The sequence below is a fragment of the Alexandromys fortis genome, unplaced genomic scaffold (genome assembly GCF_014885135.2).
Source record: "Alexandromys fortis isolate MF-2015 unplaced genomic scaffold, M_Fortis_MF-2015_v1.1 scaffold_109, whole genome shotgun sequence".
NCBI lineage: Eukaryota > Metazoa > Chordata > Mammalia > Rodentia > Cricetidae > Alexandromys > Alexandromys fortis.
Window position 1 is genome coordinate 4,105,528 of NW_026068005.1, and position 5,925 is coordinate 4,111,452.

Genomic DNA, 5,925 nt, shown 5'->3' on the forward strand with positions numbered 1-5,925 from the left:
AGAGAGAGAGAGAGAGAGAGTTGTAAGATTTACATTGACCCTGGCGCTCTTCTAGTTTTATATAGAAAAATGAATGGGTATGGGGACTGTAATTTGAAAACGTGTCTTAGTTTTAAGGACATGCAGGACCGGTAATGTATTAAAATAACAGAATATTTCATTTATTCATAAAACGGACTCGTTTCAAATGTCAGAGGTTTTGATAAATTCATCTGTCTATTCACTTTTATTCTAAAAGAAAAAAATAAATCCACTTTTTAAAGAAAGGTCACATTTAGGAAGAGCTCAACTCTACAAAAGTTTAGTTTCTCATTGCACTTGTGCACCTGTGAATGCAGGTATCCATCGAGGCCAGAAGAGGCTGTTGGACCCCTTACAGCTGGAGTTAGAGACAATTATGAGTTCCTGGACTTCAATGCTGGGAAACCAGCTTCAGTGCTCTAAGGGAGCAGTATGTGCTCTTAACTGCTAAGCCAGCTCTAGAGCAACACAAAGATGTCAACTTTAAAGAATGAAGGAAAATTCTTATAGTGATGATCTTGATCAAATCAGGTTTTACTTCTCTGTTTTGCCTATTACTGATCAGAAAATCAGGCCATAAAGACTGAGAGAGATGAGGACTCCCTGGCATGTAGTGGTGCCACAACCTGATGAACATACTGGTAAGCTGGAACTCTCATGTTAGAATGCTTTATTTAAGCCATCAAGATCTCTAAGCAGAGAAAGGCAGTTACCACAAGGTCTAGTGTCCTGAGTGTTGTACCTGGAATGAAAGAAATGTGGGAAGAGAACCCACTCCACAAGGCTGTATTCTCTCTGCTGTGTGTGGCATGACAGAGGAACTCCCCACCCCACACACATATTGTGCACACACAAAATTATAATAATAATAATGAAATTTTAGATGAAAATTAGTTTGCTTTGTCTGCTGGTCATCAAAGATTAGCCCGATGGTTTTCTGAACAGCATCGATAGGCTCCTTTGTGACCACATGGGTGATTAACCATCACAGGTGATGCGTGTGGGTTGCTTCAGCTGGTTGCCACTGTTCCGTATGGTAAAGCAAGATGCTACTACATCTCGTGCTTAGGGGAAGGTCAGAATTTGAAATCCAAAATTGAATTTGTATCATTTTCACACCATTGCTTTGTTAAAAAGTGGCTTGATAAATTATAGGATTATCGTTACATGTTTTACAAAGAATTTAATCCTACACATTTGTCACCATGACAACTCTGCCTTCCCATTGACTGTGGAGGAGTAGGATATCCATGGCAGATCAATATTACACCCAGGTCATATGACAAGGGACACTTGTTGAGATCAGCAGCTATTGGAGTATAATGAAATATACTACAATACTTGCATCTGGAAAAAAATGATAACACAGGAAGAGCTGAGGTTTGAGAAGGTGTTGGAATTTAATGTTAATGTTAAGCCAACAAGCCTAGCAGTGAAGGATGCTGACAATGGAAATAAATAATGGCAAATGAAATAACAGAGTTGAAATTAATCAATAAAGGGAAAATGGGGAGGTCCATAAACTGTACTGATCAGCAGAGTGAGTACATTAGTTTTAGGTGTTTATAAAGTGGATTAAAAATCTAAGTAAAGGTAGAAATGAACCTTTTTGAAACTGTGGAAACAGGGAGAGTATGTTTAATTAATCTATAAATGTGAGTATTAGGGCAGTGTGAGCTCTCTAAGGAAGAAAGGACAGAGAAAAGAGATATGGGAACCTGAGTGGAAATTTTAGTTGAACACTGTAAAGTAGGGGAGCAGAGGGATCATGGAAACCTGAAGTTAAGAGTTCACAGTCCACTTATGCCATGATTCATGTACTGGATGGTTTGGTGGTGAACCACTGGTTTCCAATGAGTCTCATGTTTCATAGTTCTATGTTATTTAATCCAGGAAGGGTGGTTGCATTCTTTATTAGTCTGGTATATTCCACAAATTCACCAGTCTATAATTTCTGATGCCCATACATCCATGTATTCCTGATCTACCTAAATTATTGCACCATGTCCGTTACATGCCATGAGAAAGGAGAGAGATAAAACTTAAAGGTTCCAAAGATTTATTAAATCACTATGAAAGCAGATCGATCAGGGCTTCAGGACAAGGATGCAGGAGTCTTATTTCTCCTGACAGCTCCAAGCACGGGGAGAATTGGGGTTTATAAACATAAAATTTGCAAACATTTGTTGCCAGGTTACATTTACACTTCACCAATCAGGATTTAGAGATTAGGGGCTTCATTGAATGTTCATTCCATTATTGTTGATCGACATACAATGTAAGCTTTTTTATCCAACCAATCAGATTCATTTGTTTCTTCTGTTGTCAGGAATAGTCATAATGCTTTTAAAGAACTAAAAGTGCATAACGACTCTTTCTATGGTTTAGGGAGATTGATCACCCATTGGAAAATTCTCAGCTTCCCTAGGGCTTGGGGACTTGAACTTCATTTCAGCCTGCAGGTAAAATAGAAGCTGAAGACAAAATGACAGTACTCAGGACAAGATGGTTTTGATTTCTCCCTTCAAAATAAGGACATAGGTTTTATTTGCAGGAATATATTTTTTTATAAGCTGGTGCCTCATGAGTCATGATGGAGAGGTGATGGATGTCTGCTCCCAAAAAAACAAGAAATGGAGTCATTCAACCCCAGTAATTACACTCAAAATTATACAATCTGATTTTATGAAATATAGAGTCAATTGGAAGAAGGCACAGCCTGAAATCCACTGCTGCTGAGGAACACCCTTCTCCCTGGAGACCTAAACATTAGTTGAGGGATATGCTTGTATCCAAAGATCAGAAAGAAGATCAAATAAGGGGGAAAACACATTACTATGTCTGAGACATGTTTGAGGTTTTTTCTCTTTTTTCTTTCATGTACAAGGTCTTGACAAATAATGAGATATCTTTGAATGAGAGAGGGATATACCAATGCTGATATTTTCTTCAGATGAGGATAAATGTTTGCATTATAAACAACAACATGGAAGCTGTATGTCTTAATTAACCTAATTATTTCTGTAATAAAACACCTTGACTAAGGCAATTTGTAGAAGGATTTGTTTGCTTGAGTGGGACAACTTGCCTGCCTGGACCTGGAGGCTGGAACTGTAACCTGAGAACTGAGAGTTTACATTTCAAAGGTGAACTTGAAATGGTGTGAGTCTTTAATTTCTCAATGCACACCCACTGAATCACTTAACCTCCACTGAATCACCTCCTCAGACCTTACAGGCCCTCTCCAAACAGGTCCACCACTTGAGGACCAAGAACCAGTAGGGAACATCCTCATTTAAACCACCACTACGACGTGTATATAAAACCATGGAAAAGTTAGTTTATAAAGGCCAAGAAAGAGAAAATTGGAGGCAGGGCTTTTTTCTGTTTTTTTTAATTTTTATTTTCTTTTATTGTTTTTATTGTGAGGCAGGGCTTCCATGACAATTTTAGAGAGTTTTTCAAGACAAAAAAGTAAAATAATAATGATGATAATATTAAATGACTAAAGTAGGATATTTAAGATATAAAATTGAGCAATGACTTTTTAATGTTTAACAATTTTAAAGATTATACTGTTTATTTGCATGAGAGCATATGTGGCTTTTAGAGTGTATGTGCATATGTACATGTGTGCAGTTAAGTGCTCTTCTGCATTCTGAGTGTAAACGAGGGCACTGGATGTCTATGGCAGGAGTGACAAGCATTTCATAGCTGCTAAGATTGCCATGCCTTTGCTGGGATAAGATCCCCAGTCTCCATAACTGAGCAGCAAATGCTTTTGTTGATTAAGATATCACCTCAAACTAAAGGATTCTATTTTAATGAAAAAAATATTTTAATCTCAAACATCCTTTGAGAGCAAAACAATTGAAGAGCCCTAGGTCAGTGCTCTTGGTAATGTGAAGATTGAGGCAGGTTTTTTTTTTGTTTGTTTGTTTGTTTTTATTTTCCCCAGAGACCAGGGATGTCCTAAGATGTATGGAAGGCATCTACTAAGTCAAGAGCAAAGAAATGTTGGTACAGAGTTTGAATATGCCATTGGAAGAACCTGCATCTTTTCTATAATGGTTAGTTCTAGATTCTCAATGTTGTAGAATAAGACTGGTACTGTATACAACACAGTATGAGAATGGGAAAGAGGTCAGACTGGAAAATAGAGGGTTAAGGTTAGGTTGCAATATGGGCCGTTAAAGGGTAGTGATGTCACTCGCAAACGATCCCAAATAGCTTTGTGTGTACGTGTCTGTGTGTCTCTCTGTGTGTGTGTGTGCCTGTATATCATGTACCTATTGTATATATGTGAGTATGTTCATATATTGGCACATACATGCTTGTGGAAGCTAGGGATTGACATCAGACTGTTTTTCTCAATTGCTTTCCCCTTAATATTTTTGATATTCAGTGAAACTGGGGGTTCTCTATTAAATTAGCTATGCCAGCCAGCCAGTGATATCTAGGGAACATTCTGTCTTCCCCCACTCAACCTAAGTTCTAGGTTTACAGAATGCCCTGGGATGCCCAGCTTTTTATACAGGTGATTGGAATTTGAACTGAGTTTCACACACTTACAGGGCACACACTTTACCAACTGAGCCAGCTCTCTATCACTGTTCTGCTGCAGTTCTTACCCACTGTTACCTGTGCCATTGTGGGTAAAGAATCAAATGTCAGGTCAGAGCGGGGACTCTTGTATATCTTAATAACCTTGTGACGAGCTGTGCCAAAGGAGCAAAGCAGTGGGGGTTTGCTTGAGACTTTGTGGGGTTCAAGAGTCTTTAGTCATGGAAGTTTTACCTGCCAAGATGCTTTCTGCCTTGCCTGTCCTTACTTCTACTGCTTGTGCTCAAGTCAGGATTACTGTGGTAAACCTTGCATTGTTAGATTGTTAGGTGCTGTTCGAGTTTACTAAGAAGTTGCCTAAGGAAGCGGGATAAACAACTCTGCCATTTTCACGCTGAAGCCTGATTGTCTTGAAGTGTCCTTTGAGGTCCCCTTGTCTGTTGGGAACAGGCTTGTTCCTGGCCAGGAAATGAAGAGGAAGGAAAACAGCAGTCAGTATTGAAGATGAAGTGTCCCTGATATTAACTGTTGGGTAAACCTCACTCAACAGACATGCTGTTCCTTGCCTATTTTATGAAAGTACCTACAATAGGACTGGATAACCTAAGCTCATCCCTGGAAACAAGCTCAGTTGTCAATGGCAGCTAACTGCCTCAGCCTCCCCAGTTGGTTTGTGCAGGTGTTTTTAAGCCCTGATTGGATGACATAACCTCTGCTTGCTCTGCCAATCAGGTTAATCTAGTCAGCTCTGCTGGATGTTGTTAAATCCTGACTGGATGATGTTTTGCTGTCTATCCTAGGCTTGCTATTTGCTCTTTTGTGTTTGCTTGCTATGTTCTTACTAGACTCCTTTATACATGGAAGTACAGTCACCATAGATCCTTCTCCTCTTGGTACAAAACACAAGTGATTCTTCAGCCACTGTATACACATATATCCTGACCTGAGATGGGGAAGCGTAGGCAAGGGCAGTGCAATGACTTCTAGAGCAATTTCCCTGTCTGTAGCATGGTGTGAATGAAAGTGTCACAGACATCTTTGCTCATATTTTCCCTCCTTCTGCTCCTCCTTGGGACATTGGGAGCTCAGTCCAGTGCTCCAGTGTGGGTCTCTGTCTCTATCTCCATCCATCTCCAGATGAAGGTTCTATGGTGATATGCAAGATATTAATCAGTATGGCTATAGGATAGGGTCATTTCAGGTTCTCTGTCCTCAGCTGCCCCAGGAACTAACTGGGGACATCGCCCTGGGCACCTGGGAGCACCAAATCTCTTGCCAACCCTAAGATGGCTCCCTTAATTAAGATGTGTGCTTCCCTGCTCCCCTATCCGACCTTCCTTT